The sequence below is a fragment of the Ictalurus punctatus genome, chromosome 26 (genome assembly GCF_001660625.3).
Source record: "Ictalurus punctatus breed USDA103 chromosome 26, Coco_2.0, whole genome shotgun sequence".
Lineage (NCBI taxonomy): Eukaryota > Metazoa > Chordata > Actinopteri > Siluriformes > Ictaluridae > Ictalurus > Ictalurus punctatus.
Window position 1 is genome coordinate 3,757,323 of NC_030441.2, and position 15,836 is coordinate 3,773,158.

General features: G+C 43.8%; 1 pseudogene; it reads left to right on the plus strand.

Moving 5' to 3' along the window:
• Window positions 1-2,862: 2,862 nt before the first annotated feature.
• On the plus strand, window positions 2,863-15,606 carry LOC108258398 (E3 ubiquitin/ISG15 ligase TRIM25-like; annotated as a pseudogene).
• Window positions 15,607-15,836: the final 230 nt, after the last annotated feature.

The following is a 15,836-nucleotide window of genomic DNA, read 5'->3' on the forward strand; positions in this document are numbered from 1 at the left end:
GATGGTGTTTAACACCTGGACACTCAAAGTCAATGACATTGTTAGACTGTTTAATGGAATGCAACATAATGTAATTATTTAATGTGCATTTAATATAATGTAAATGTCACTATGGTTTCTGGAACGTACTTGTCAAGTTCCTGTTAGCATTCCCCTGCTCTTTACTCGTGGCCTGGTGATATTGTGGCCCTGGGAGCTTGGCTCTAGGTGCCGGTATTTCTGGGGTGGACTGTGGACCTTTGGGGGCCACTGGAGCATTGACTCAGATCTAGCAGATCTAACACTTGACCCATCTGTTACTCTGTTGGCTATGCAATTCTAGTTCTCCTTTCTAGGACCCCTAGTCCCTGACATATCATCCAAGAATCTCACCATGGAGCTCCTGTTATGGCTGATTCAAAGTTTGCCAGTGGTGTCTGTGTACTGTTAGATGCCAAACTCTTACCATAAGCTGCCAAAGCCAACTTTGACAAGTGTGTGGCTCTGCTGTTGTTTTTTTGTTTTTTGTTTTTTTTTTTGTAAAAAAAATTTCATAGCCCAGCAACTGACATGTTGCCTTTGAATGCAGGCTATCATGAGGAGTTTGTATTGGTGTCTAAGCCACTGTTAGGAAATGAAGGAAGTACCTTCTGGCCTATTAGCAGTGTTGGTTCAGGTTCTGTGAAGGAAAATGGAGTGGTGCACCACTCCAAACTGTTAACATTGGGATAGTCGAATGGGTGGATCAGTGGATGTTATTGGGCAGGAGGGGAAGGGTGCGAAACACAGACTCCGGCCCTGTAGACCTGATAGCTCAGAGCATGAGTTGGAGCAAGCCACTGGAAAAGTAGCAAACAACAACTTAACTATCTCAGACACAGTGAAGTGAAAGCTAACAAGCTATGCTAGAAGTAGCAATTCTAGGCAGCAGTTCTCAGAGAAAGCTCAGACTGAAAAATGTTATGAATATCCAGTGTTGGAAAAGTGTTCTCAGCACGTAGTAATGTTTATGTTGGGTACTTACAGTCATGTCATGATTTTGTGATTAAGGTCTCGGCATATGCACACAAAAGAATATCCAGGTGTTAATCACTGCTCCTGGTGGTTAAGAGGGGTGAAACTGAATGACCTTGATGAAGGGTGGACACAATAAACAAAAATTTCAATCAAATCTTTTTGAAAATCTTTTCAACACTTTTTTAGGCCAATGAGAGTATCATTGAATTATGAGGTGATGGGAAAATATTTACGTGATACACAGGAAAATGTGCAAAAACTCTTTACATTAATAATTAATAACATTATATTACTTATAGCCATGGAGGTTAGTGACACCCTCCTCGCTTAAAGCTCCACCCATCACACTTTAAAGCTCCCCACAGTCTCTCTGTCACTCTATAATGACAGAAGTCCAAAGTTCATTCAGAGAAAATAAAACTGATCTGAGTGCTTTTCTCTTCTCTCTCTCTCTCTCTCTCTCTCTCTCTCTCTCTCTCTCTCTCTCTCTCTCTCTCTCTCTCTCACTCTGTCAGTGTGTGAGTTCAGGAAAATGGCTGAAGCCAGTATTTCAAAATACAAAATAAGAAATTAACTCAGTTTTTGAAGCGTTACTTCAGTTAAGATAAGCCGTGTCTGAGCACTGAAACAAGCTTAAACCAGTACTTATACACACCGTCCTAAACAATAGACAGATGCAGTTCACTGAGGAGACTGAAGATGATAATATTTGAATAGTTGGAATAGCATACAAATATTTACAAAAGACATCTGTGGATTTTATTTATTTATTTATTTTTACAGTTAAAGGGGACCATGGATGGAGAATCTTTAAGAAACCCTGATTCAGAAATCAAACTATGTCCAGATAGACATTGTGAGCCACTTAACATTAAATTACAATTATTAAAGCAAAACATTTCCCGAAAAATGATAATTATATTAAAAAATATAATAATAATAACAATAGATATACTGGTCATGTGATGAGCTACACCATGTGTTTACTAGAAGCACATGTATGAAACTGAAGGTAATTGACTACATACATCCACTTTAAATTACCTTGGGACCAGCTGGTTAAACATAATTTAAAAATGACTAAGATGAAGGAATTAAACTATAAGGAAAAAGTCAGGCATCATCTGTTTGCAGAAAGAATGCCAAACTATTCACCTGATCAGCGAAACAAAAAGTTCAAAGTAAATGAAAACAGACAGCATACAGGCAGACCCAGAAAGACCACCAGCTGATTGGAGGGAAAGAGTGAAATATTTAAATTTATTGTAAACACATGAGCAGTGCCTGTGAGTGACAATCACAAATCTCTGAGGAAAAGAATACACTGGTGTAGGCGTGTAGTGGCAGCAGAGAAAGATAAAGTAGTTCAGTAGTTCAGGATGTTCATAGGCGAGAAGTCGAGTAAAAGAAATGTTATGGTTTAGTTTCGTACCCGTGTTTTCGATTTTGATATGAGATATGGATATGAGTTTGATCCCTGTGGGAATTAGTGTATAGGTGTGAGTGTGTTTCTGCAGGTGGTGGGGTGTCAGTGCAGGGGGTGTGAGTTAAATAATCCTAATAAGTGTAGCTACATGGGTTATATTTATGCACTGAAGGGAGATTAAATGTTTAACAGAGGAGTATTCATAACCTCTCTGTGTTTGGGCTCCTCCTCTGTCTTTCTCTCTCTCTCTCTCTCTCTCTCTCTCTCTCTCTCTCACACACACACACAGACACACACACAGAACCAGAAAGTAACTCCTCATTTCAGAAAAAAATAAATTCATCTCTCTCTCTCTCTCTCTCTCTCTCTCTCTCTCTCTCTCTCTCTCTCTCTCTCTCTCTTTCTCTCTCTCTCTCTCTCTCTCTGTGTGAGTTCAGGAAATGGCAGAAGCCAGCATTTCAGTAGATCAGGATCAGTTCATTTGTCCAGTGTGTCTGGATCTCCTGAAGGATCCGGTGACTACCCCCTGTGGTCACAGTTTCTGTAAGGTGTGTATTAATGGTTTCTGGGATCAGGAGGATAAGAAGGGCGTCTACAGCTGTCCTCAGTGCAGAGACACTTTCACTCCGAGGCCTGTTCTACGTAGAAACAACATGCTGGCTGAAGTGGTGGAGAAACTGAAGAAGACTGAAGTCCAAGCTGCTTCTCCTGCTCACTGTTACGCTGGACCTGGAAATGTGGAGTGTGATTTCTGCACTGGGAGGAAACGCAAAGCCGTCAAGTCCTGTCTGATGTGTTTGACCTTGTTTTGTAAAACTCATCTTAAACCTCACTATGAAGTTTCTGCTTTGAAAAAACACACCTTAATTGAAGCCTCAGCAAAACTACAAGAGAAGATCTGCTCTGAACATAACAAGCTGATTGAGATCTACTGTCGTACTGATCAAACCTGCATTTGTTATTTATGTATGATGGATAATCACCAAGGACACGAAACCGTCACAGTCGCAGCAGAAAGAGCTGAGAAACAGGTGAGAATGAGAAAGCTTTCCAAAATTAAATCATCTTAATTATATTCTCCCACCTGCAAACAGGTGCTTTAGTCAGTTATATGATTTAAACTTTAATTTCAATTTGTGTATCAATCATAAGGATTCTGTAAAGGATTATTAAAATTGTATGTGTTCTGTTTAACAGAGTGTTAAATTTATCCTCAGTGATAGTCATAATCTGGTCAGATCAGTTAGTGAACATTTCAACCAACACTGAACATTGATAGGTTGAGGCAGTTGAACACACACACACACACACACACACACACACACACACACACACACACACACACACACACACACACACACACACACACACACACACACACACTCGCTTTCTCTCTCTACACACATTTTTGTTCTGTTTTGTTCAATAGTCTGTTATTTTGTATAAATGCAGATGCTGACAAGTTTGTGTTGTTAGCATGTTTATATTTTGAGGTGTGTGTGAGATTTTGTGTTGAAAATGTCAGGTTGTGTGTTATTGTACCCATCACACGGCTGGGATATGCTGCTTGACCTTCAACCCAGGTTTTATATCATACAAACTGAACAGACAGACTTTCAAGGAGTGCTGTGACTTACAGTTCTCCACGTAGTCTGAGATTCAGGATTTTCCCTTCATTTTAATCAGATACCAAGTTATGAGTAACTTTCTACTTGAGTAGTCTTCTCATTGGCTACTTTATTACTCTTACTCTATTAACATTCACCAACAGTGAATAACAGTCACTATTAACATTATTACTTTTACTTTTACTTGAGTTATTATTTTTATTGGTAGTTTTTCTCGTACTTGAGGAACATTTTTGGCTACTCTATCCACCTCTGAGTGTAGCAAAAAAAAAAAAAAACCTTTAAAGAAAAAACTCCCAAAAAAAACTGGAAAAAGAAAAATTACATTATGAAATTAATGAGTTACTTCATATAAGATGTGTCCATGACTGTGCACTGAAACAGACTCAAAGCAGCACTTAAACGTCTGGGTTACGCATATAACCCTGTTCCCTGAGAAGGGAACGAGACGTTGCGTTTAGCATAACACATAACGCGACCGGTATCTGAAGCTTGTGTAAAATCATGCCTATTTATAGGCCTGCCATGATCAGGTGACGTGGCAATTAAGCGCGTCGTTTGATATATATATATATATATGGCACCTGTGAACCATGCCGTCGGCCTCTATTATCTGTAGCAAAGACACAATTCACAGTCCTACCCTGGTAAGACAGCTTCTCATTCCCTTCTCAGGGAACAGGGTTCCGTGAGTAACCCAGACGTTCCCTTTGAAAGGGAACTCCATGTTGCGTTTAGCATAACACTATGGGAATGAGAACACCCACTCCGTCATACCGAGGGAATGGCCTGTTCAAAAAGACCCAAGCCCGAGGGTCACTGCAAGACACTCGAGCCCAGGGTGGAATGAATATCCAGGCTGTAATATTGAATGAATGTGTGTGGTGTTGACCACCCTGCAGCAGCACACACATCTTGTAAGGATACTCCTTTAGACAAAGCCTTTGAGAAGGTGACCCCCCTGGTGGAATGAGCCCTTATGCTCAAAGGCGTAGCGAGAACGTGCGCCTCATAAGTGATACAGATTGCTTCCACTATCCAATTAGAGATGTGCTGCTTTGACACATCATCACCTCTACTGTTGCCACCAAGCAGACCAGCAGCTGCTCCGACTTATGCCACTGGCCGAAGCGTTGGATATAAGTACAGAGAACCCTTACCGGACACAGCAGGTGCATTCTCTCTTGTTCCGGTGTGAGGAACAGAGGAGGGCAGTAAGCCTGCAATACCACAGGCTTGGCAGCAGATGTAGGCACCTTAGGAATATAAACCGGCTTAGGATACAGGAAGGCCTTGGCGAATCCAGGAGTAAAGTAAAGACAGGAAGGGGCAACAGAGAGAATTTGTAAATCTCCTACTTGCTTGAGAGATGTCAGGGCCAGCAGAAGAACTACCTTTAGAGTCAGAAGCTTCTCAGAGACTCTAAGAGCTCAAACGGGGCACCTGACAGACCTTCCAGGACCACAGAAAGGTCCCAGGAAGGTATGCGTGGCCTGCAGATGAGCCTCAGCCACCTGACAACACGCATAAACCTCAAAGTTAGAGAAAATTGCTCCATCGACAAGGGCGTGGCTGACCGAAATGGTGGCCACATCAACCCAGATTGTAGAAGGAGCCAACCTAGCTGAGAAATGTCCTTGTAAGAACTCCAGGACTGTAGCTATTGTGCAGTTCACTGGGTCTAGCTGGCATTCCTCACAATACAAGACAAAAAGCCGCCACTTGAGTGCATACAATTTCCTCATGGATGGTGCTCTAGGGTTCAACATGGTCTCTACAACCTTAGTTGTGAGACCAGAATCTATGAGCTGGTGCCCCTCAGAGGCCAGACTCACAGTTTCCAAAGTTCCGGCCAAGGGTGATAAATCAGCCCTCTGCCTTGAGACAGTAGATCCCTGCGGATGTGACCTCAGCCACATGTGCACCATGGCGTCCAGCCCTAATTGTGCGGGAGGAGTGAGAGCAAACCACAGCGAGCAGTGTGTTGTCTCCTCAGAGGCATATTTTTTTCTCTCGCTCATTCCTTTTTTTTCTTCTCTTTTTTTAAAGGGATAGAAGAGTTCTGAGCTTTTGAGAAAAAATAGAGAGGAAATTATGCATGTTTTGTTTCTTAACACAAACAACCGACAAGCAGTCTCGCTGAAGATAATAAGGCTGACAGCGTGGTTCACAGGTGCCATATTTATATCACGCGACACATTTAATTTCCATGTCACCTGATCACGGCAGGTCTATAAATAGACGCATGATTTTACACAAGCTTCAGATACTGGTCGCACGACGGTTCGAATTCGGTGCTCGATGGAGTAAGACGCGAAGTTGGAGGCTCCTGCTGATTTCGATTAAAATTGTAATTAATTAGAGCTTTTTGGTCATACAATATATTTTGACTTATTCTACTTCGTTTCCTTATTTGCACTTTTAACTTTGTGGCACGTTAAGATGTCTGGAAAGAACTTGAAAACCCATGGTAGCATTCAGACACGACTAAGACCTAGTGTGTGCGCCGTGAGTGAGTCCCCTTCTCCCCCTGAATCCGTGTCGCCGAGCGGTGACCCTGACTTCGCCGCACTCAAGCTTGAGTTGCTGGCTTCGCTGAGGAAGGACATTGCCGATATTTTTAAAAAGGAGTTTCAGGCGATGTTCAGGGATGCGCTGTTTACTATCCAGCTTGACCTGCAGGCCGTGAAGACACAGCAGGCTGGTGATAAAGTCGTTACTGATGCTAACATATCAACACTGAAAGGTACTGTTGGGGAAATGGAGCATGCTCTCTCCGGTTGCACCGATGACATAGCTCATATGAAGACTACTATCGAGTCTCTCACTGCAACTGTGACTCAATTAGAGAATAAATGTGAGGATTTGGAGTCGAGGTCACGGCGCAATAACGTTAGGATAGTGGGAGTTCCTGAGGGCACTGACACCTGTACAACTGCTGCCACGAGCTATTGTGTGCAGATTCCACTATCAAAGTGACTGTGTTGACATCTTACGCCGTGCGAGAGAGACCCAGCGGATTAAAGTGAAGGATCTGACCATCTCCGTTTTCCCTGACTACACAGCCAAGACAGCCCGGGCCCGGGCTGCGTTTAACGAGGTTCGGTGTCCACTTGGTGATATTGAGGGCGCTCGCTATGGAATACTTCACCCAGCTCGGCTTCGCATTACATATAACGGTGTCCAGAAGGACTTTATTTCTGCGGAGGAAGCAGGAGACTACATTAAACTCTTGATATCGGGGTGAACTGCTTCACCTATATAGTGGAGTTTTTTTCACTTTTATTCTTTTTTTGCACTCGGCCTTCCAGTTCTACAGAATTCTGATTTTTATTGAAGATATTGTCGGTGCATTACTTCGTCTAGATTTTGTGGACTCACTCCTCTTAAATTTACTTCTGTATTAATGTGCTTCTCTGTTTTGATGCTCTGACTGGGTTAGAGTTTATTTAATTTTATTAGTGTTGTTTCCTCATCTTTATGTGCTACACTGTGTTATATTTTATTTGTTACAAGTCTTTAAAAGGTAAGGATATATTAAAATTGTTAAAGTGCGCAGACTGTTTATCAGATTTGAAGTCAGTAGGGGACTTTTCTCTTACTGGATTTTTTTTGTTTAAGTAATTTAGTTAGTTAGCTTACTCTTTGAGTTGTTTTCACATTGTGGACAACTCTTGGTGGGATACACTGCTGTCTCCCTTTGTTTTATGGAGACTTTGGGTGTGTTGGGGGGGTCCCACTCCGGCTGGGACAGGGACGCCTTTAAGATTTATTTGTTGGAACGTCAGAGGTAATCCTGTCAAGAGATCTAAGGTGTTTACATATTTGAAACGTCTTCCACTCAAACTTTAATTTGAAAGTAGGAGGGGTCGCTATTTTAATTGACAAAAGGTTACAGTTTTCGTCCACTAACGCTATTGCTGATGCGAACGGTAGATATATTATAGTTGCTGGTACTCTAATGCAAAGACAGGTATTGTATACGCTCCTAACTTAGATGAATTTTTTATTTATTTATTTATTTATTTTTAATTATTAATTTAATTTAATTTAATTAATGAATTTATTTATTTATTTATTATTATATATTTCTTTTTTTTTTTTATAAATGGCATCCCTTTATTGTATACTTTATGGAGTTACAGACACTTCCCACTTAAATTTTTGTGCCTGTTCTTGGGTTTTATAATATTTATATAACCAAGGTCAGTTATTGAGTAGCCATGATGAGCCGGGGGTACTTTTAATTTTGTTTTCCTTTGTTTGTTTTTTTTGTTTGTTTTTTTTTTTTTTTCTTCTCAATGAAATTTTTGGGCAAAGGAAGGGAGGAGAGAGGAGAAAAGGTAACTGAATCACATGTATATGAATCACATGAAAATGAATCACATGAAAATGAATCACATGTAAATGAATCACATGTAAATGAATCATATGAAAATGAATAAATAAATTAAAACGTAGATACTGGTCGCACGAGCAAGGGCACTCCCATACTGTTATGCTAAACACAATGTCAAGCTCCCTTTGAAAGTGAACCATGCATAAGCCGTATTTATAACCCCCCGATGTTGGATTATTCGGCCATTGTGGGGAGTGAACCGCATGGCTATTTAGCTATGCTAAAGGTGGAGGAGGTGCTTGCGAGCTACCTCTCTCCCTTGACGGGAGGTACTTCTGGGGGGCGACTTTGCCATCCAAGCCACCATGTATGGCCACCGTGGCATGGGTGTGCAAGGCCTCTGCAGTAGTAGTCTTGCCTGTGGGTCACTGCAGACAATGACAGTGTTGCAGGCCTACCAAGCAGACTTGCTGAGTGAGCTCGACATATGGCGGCATTCAGCCAGTTCCTTCCCTGTTGTGTCGAGTTCATCCACAAGTGGAGTCCGGGCCAGCACTAGTGCGACAGAGACACAGAAGGCGAGTATGGCAGCCTGCCAACCCCGGCAGACAGCCAGGGGAACCGGGCGGCCACACTTGTGGCCTACTACTAGGCCTGATCTGAGAATGGTATAAAGGCCCAGCAGACAAAAAAAAGCGGTCCTGAGGGGCCGTGGAGGGACATATCAGGGGGCATGAGGTTGTTAGGGAAGTTAGCCCCCAGTACTACTGTAGGGCCTCCCGTAGCCAAGGCTGTTCTAAGTTTTCAGTGTTCTCTGGTCAGCGAGCCGTCACAGGGCCTCGAAAATCTGATGCTATCCCGCCAATAGAATGTCTAATAGTTAATGTTACTAAAAGACCATCTGGCAGCGTGGAAACTACTGCCAAATGTGTCTCCATGGGTTCTGTCTATCATAGAAAAGGGTTATCGAGTCCAGTTTAGAACTCGATCCCCCGGTTCAGAGGTGTGCTCACCACAGTAGTCAGCACAGACCAGAGCCTGATGTTAGCGCAGGAAGTAAGATCCCTCTTGGACAAAAGGGCCACAGAACATATACCCCGTTCCCTGAGGGAGGGAGGTTTTTACAGCCGTTATTTCCTGGTCCTCAAAAAATAGAGGAGTATGCGGCCAATTTTAGATCTGCATCATCTGAACTGTACTCTTCGGACATACAGGTTCAAGATGCTGATGCCCAAACTTATTGTTCCACAGATTCAGTTTGAGGACTGGCTGACGATAGATCTAAAAGCTGCATATTTCCACATAGAAATATCACTAGCTTTATCCCCTCGCACCTTCACAAAGTGCATGGATGTTATTCTGGCTCCATTGTGAAGCCAGGACATCTGTGTACTAAACTACATGGACAACTGGTCAATTATATCACAATCCAGGCAACTGGCGGTTCAACATCAAGATGTTCTCGCCCACATGAAGAGCTTGGGGCTCAGGTTGAACATCAGAAAAGTATGCTTTCTCCAGTGCAGTTGACAACTTTTCTAGGGGTTATAAGGATTCTACTAATATGAGGGCATTTCTATCACCAACATGTGCAGGGTCAATCCTATCAACATTGAGCAAGATAAAGCTGGATCTTGGCATCCCCTCCAGTCTCAATGGGAGACTATTAAACCTTATGGGAAGCCAACATCATACCATTGGGCCTATTGAACAGGAGACCGTTTCAGTGGTGGCTGAGACGTTGGGAGTTTCATCCAAGGATGCATAAAGGATCCAAGGATGAAACCTCTGAGAGAAATCAGTGTCACGCGGCAATGCCTACATGCTCTGAGAATTTGAGTTTCCCCGGTTTCTAGTCTTGGGTCACAATCTAGCGGTGTGTCTTTAGTGCAAGGTGGTAATCACAGACACCTCACTCATGGGCTGGACAGCTGTCCAGCTCACGGTCTCTGGAGTGGCCCTCATCTGGAGTGACATATAAATTGCCTAGAAATGTGGGCCATATTTCCAGCACTGAAATTCTTTCTTCATCAATTGAGAGATCACCATGTGTTTCCAGACAACACACCAGTGGTCTCATATATTGAGCACCAGGGAGGACTATGTCCGCGCCCGCTGTTCAGGCAGGCGCAACTAATTCTTCTCTGGGCAGAGGGAAAGTTTTTTTCAGTGAGTGCAAAGTACATTCTGGGCAACTGGTATGTGGGGGCAAACATCCTTTTGAGGCAGGGGCTGAGGCCCAGTGATTGGTGGCTCCATCCACAAGTGGTAGAGTCCACATGGTGGAGGTTTGGCCAAGCGAGACTGCATGTTTTTCGCTTCCGAGGAGACAACATACTGTGGTTCACCCTCACTCCTCCTGCACAATTAGGGCTGGACACCATGGTGCACATGTGGCCGAAGTCACATCTGTATGCTTTTCCTCCAATTGCTCTGCTCCCACAAGTTCTAGTGAGAGTTCACCAAGACAGTCTATATCTGCTGTCAGTAGCACCTTATTGGCCAGCTCGAATATGGTTCTCAGAGATAATATCCCTGCTAGGTGGCACTCCTTGGGAGATTCCCATCCGCAGGGGTCCACTGTAGACCAAGTGAACAGTGCAATAGCTACAGTCCTGGAGTTTCTCAGTGGAGTGGGCTCCTTCTACAATCAGGGTTTACGTGGCCGCCATTTCGGCCAGCCACACCCCTGTTGATGGAGCCTCTGTGGGGCAACATCCTCTGAATTTGAGGTTTATGTGTGGTGTCAAGCAGCTGATGCCCATCTGCAGGCCGCGCATACCTTCCTGGGACCTTTCTGTGGTACTGGAAGTTCTGTCAGGGGCCCCATTTGAGCCCTTAGAGTCAGCATCTGAGAAGCTTCTGACTCTAAAGGTAGTTATTCTGCTGGCCCTGACATCTCTCAAGTGGGAGCTCTACAAGCTCTCACTGTTGCCCCTTCCTGCCTTGAATTTGCCCCTGGATTAGTCAAGGCCTTCCTGTATCCTAGGCCAGATTATATTCCTAAGGTGCCTACATCAGCTGTCCACCCTGTGGTGTGACAGGCTTTCTGCCCTCCTCCGTTCCTCACACCGGAACAAGAGAGGATGCACTTGCTGTGTCCAGTAAGGGCTCTCTGTACTTTTGTCCACTGCTCTGGCCAGTGGCGAAATTCGGAGCAGCTGCTGGTCTGCTTTGTCGGTGACAGTAGAGGTGATGCTGTGTCAATGCAGCGCATCTCTAATTGGATAGTGAAAGCAATCTTTATTGCTTATGAGGTGTGTGGTCTCGCTACGCCTCTGGGCATAAGGGCTCATTCCACTAGGGCGGTCGCCTCCTTGAAGGCTTTGTCTAAAGGGGTATCCTTACAGGATGTGTGTGCTGCTCTAGAGTAGTCTACGCCACACACATTCATTCGTTATTACAGCCTGGATATTCATTCCACCCCGGGCGCGAGTGTCTTGTAGTGACGCTCGGGCTTGGGGCTTTTTGAACAGGCCATATCCTCAGTATGACGGAGTGGGTATTCTCGTTCCCATACTGTTATGCTAAAAGCAATGTCGAGTTCCCTTTGAAAGGGAATGTCTGGGTTATTCCCTTTGAAAGGGAATGTCATTTAACCCTGTTCCCTGAGAAGGGAACGAGACATTGCATAGCTTTGTCATACCAGGGCAGGCCTGTGAATTGTGTCTTCGCTTCAGATGGTTCACAGGTGCCATAGTTATATCACATGACGCGCTTAATTGCCACGTCACCTGATCATGGCAGGAGTATAAATAGAGGCATGATTTTACACAAGCTTCAGATACCGGTCCCACGTGCAATTGCATTCCCATACTGTTATGCTAAATGCAAGGTCTCGTTCCCTTCTCAGGGAACAGGGTTACGTGCAAGATCCAAACATTTTCCCCCAGAAGCCTGATATTTTCTCATGCACTTCTGGAAGAAATGGGAGTTTTCTGCAGTGTGAGGAATTTACTTTCATCCATCCATCCATCCATCCATCTTCTATACCAGTTATCCTTTTCAGGGTCACGGGGAACCTAGAGCCTATCCCAGGAAGCATCTGGCACAAGGCGGGGTACACCCTGGACAGGGTGTCAATCCATCGCACAGCACTATCACATACACATTCACACACCCATTCATACACTACGGACACTTTGGACATGCAAATCAGCCTACCATGCAGCATCAGCAGTGGCCGGCCCAGATCCGCGAGACTCTGAAACCTAACTCGCTTCGGCTTCCAAGAAGAGAGCGAGTCGCAAGCGGACCTGCCTAATGTTGGCCGTGCAATACACAGTCAGACCTCTCGAGGGCTGCCGTTGCATGATCCATCCTTAGGCACTTCACACAGAAAGTGTGCACTACTCCCCATGATGAAACGGGAGCAAGGAGTAACACACTTTCTCCTTCTCTCACTCATATTTTTCTCTCTCGTTCATTCCTGTTTTTTCTCCTCTTTTTTTAAAGGGATGGAAAAGTCCAGAGATTTTGAGAAAAGATAGAGGGGAAATTAAGCGTCTTTTTGTCTGCTTACACAAACAACTGACATGCAGTCTTGCTGAAGATAATAAGCCTGACGGTGCAGTTCACAGGTGCTATATATATATATATATATATATATATATATCACCTGACGCACTTAATTGCCACGTCACCTGATCACAGACATGATTTTACACAAGTTTCAGATGCCGGTCGTGTGCAAGGGCACTCCCACAGTGTTATGCTAAATGCAACGTGGAGTTCCCTTTGAAAGGGAACACGACCTAAACACAAGACAGGTGCAGATCATTGAGGAGAATGAAGACTGAAGTTGAACTTGTCTACATAATTTTTATCGTCTTCATTAGTATCACTCAGAGAGTTAAGACCCTTTCTGACTACATGTATTGTTAAAAGCAGTTTATAAATAACTTTGAATGATCGCTCAGTTATATTTTATCTATGGACTCATTATTTTGCTGCTAATCTAAACCATATATTTCTACAGTGAGGGAAAAAAGTATTTGATCCCCTGCTGATTTTGTACGTTTGCCCACTGACAAAGAAATGATCAGTCTATAATTTTAATGGTAGGTTTATTTGAACAGTGAGAGACAGAATAACAACAAGAAAATCCAGAAAAACGCACGTCGAAAATGTTATAAATTGATTTGCATTTTAATGAGGGAAATAAGTATTTGACCCCCTCTCAATAAGAAAGATTTCTGGCTCCCAGGTGTTTTTTATACAGGTAACGAGCTGAGATTAGGAGCACACTCTTAAAGGGAGTGCTCCTAATCTCAGCTTGTTACCTGTATAAAAAACACCTGTCCACAGAAGCAATCAATCAATCAGATTCCAAACTCTCCACCATGGCCAAGACCAAAGAGCTCTCCAAGGATGTCAGGGACAAGACTGTAGACCTACACAAGTCTGGAATGGGCTACAAGACCATTGCCAAGCAGCTTGGTGAGAAGGTGACAACAGTTGGTGCGATTATTCGCAAATGGAAGAAACACAAAAGAACTCCCTCAGCCTGGGGTTCCATGCAAGATCTCACCTCGTGGAGTTGCAACGATCATGAGAACAGTGAGGAATCAGCCCAGAACTACACGGGAGGATCTTGTCAATGATCTCAAGGCAGCTGGGACCATAGTCACCAAGAAAACAATTGGTAACACACTACGCTGTGAAGGTCTGAAATCCTGCAGCGCCCGCAAGGTCCCCCTGCTCAAGAAAGCACATATACATGCCCGTCTGAAGTTTGCCAATGAACATCTGAATGATTCAGAGGACAACTGGGTGAAAGTGTTGTGGTCAGATGAGACCAAAATGGAGCTCTTTGGCATCAACTCAACTGGCCGTGTTTGGAGGAGGAGGAATGACCCCAAGAACACCATCCCCACCGTCAAACACGGAGGTGGAAACATTATGCTTTGGGGGTGTTTTTCTGCTAAGGGGACAGGACAACTTCACCGCATCAAAGGGACGATGGACGGGGCCATGTACCGTCAAATCTTGGGTGAGAACCTCCTTCCCTCAGCCAGGGCATTGAACATGGGTCGTGGATGGGTATTCCAGCATGACAATGACCCAAAACACACGGCCAAGGCAACAAAGTAGTGGCTCAAGAAGAAGCACATTAAGGTCCTGGAGTGGCCTAGCCAGTCTCCAGACTTAATCCCATAGAAAATCTGTGGAGGGAGCTGAAGGTTCGAGTTGCCAAACGTCAGCCTCGAAACCTTAATGACTTGGAGAAGATCTGCGAAGAGGAGTGGGACAAAATCCCTCCTGAGATGTGTGCAAACCTGGTGGCCAACTACAAGAAACGTCTGACCTCTGTGATTGCCAACAAGGGTTTTGCCACCAAGTACTAAGTCATGTTTTGCAGAGGGGTCAAATACTTATTTCCCTCGTTAAAATGCAAATCAATTTATAACATTTTTTACATGCATTTTTCTGGATTTTCTTGTTGTTATTCTGTCTCTCACTGTTCAAATAAATCTACCATTACAATTATAGACTGATCATTTCTTTGTAAGTGGGCAAACGTACAAAATCAGCAGGGGATCAAATACTTTTTTCCCTCACTGTAGCTATAAACACTACAAAATGCAGTAACCATATAGAAATTCTACAACACTGAGCTACCAGCTGAGTGGATATTGTGATGTAGGAGCTAATAAAGTAACAGCTCAGTGTAGGTCATACTTTATAAAAAGCTGAATGTTAGTAATTTTGTCCTCAGAGTGAGTTAAAGAAGGAGCAGATTAAATCCCAGCAGAGAAACCAGGAGAAGCAGAAGAAGGTGCAGGAGCTGAAACAGGCTGTGAACACGATTAAGGTCAGCAGTGAGCAGAGACTGAGCTGCTCCTAGAAACACACACAACATGAACAACCAGTCATCAAGAGTCCCAGTAACAGAGGGAAGTGTGTGTGTGTGTGTGTGTGTGTGTGTGTGTGTGTGTGTGTGTGTGTGTGTGTGTGTCCTAACAGTCCTGTGCACAGACAGCAGTGGAGGACAGTGAGAGGATCTTTACTGAGATGATCAGCTCCATGGAGAAAAGCACTTGGAGGTGACGGAGCTGATCAGAGCTCAGGAGAAGGCTGAACTGAGTCGAGCTGAACGACTCCTGGAGCAACTGGAGCAGGAGATCACTGATCTTCAGAGGAGAGTCACTGAGCTGGAGCAGCTTTCACACACACACGATCACATCCACTTCCTCCAGGTAACACGCACTGTCTGATCTACAGAGCCAGTTGTTCCTCACACACTCTCTGAAACACCTCTTGTTAAAGCAACAATTAAATATATGGTGTGTTTGTGTAATGCATGCTGGGTAATGTAGTGACAGAACACTGATGGATGTAACTATGACCACTTTAAAAAATCATAAATTCTGCAAAAAGACAAACTAAGAGATGCAACGCTGTGCTACAAAATCCTTCATTTCTTTTACTTTCCAAAACACTTTGT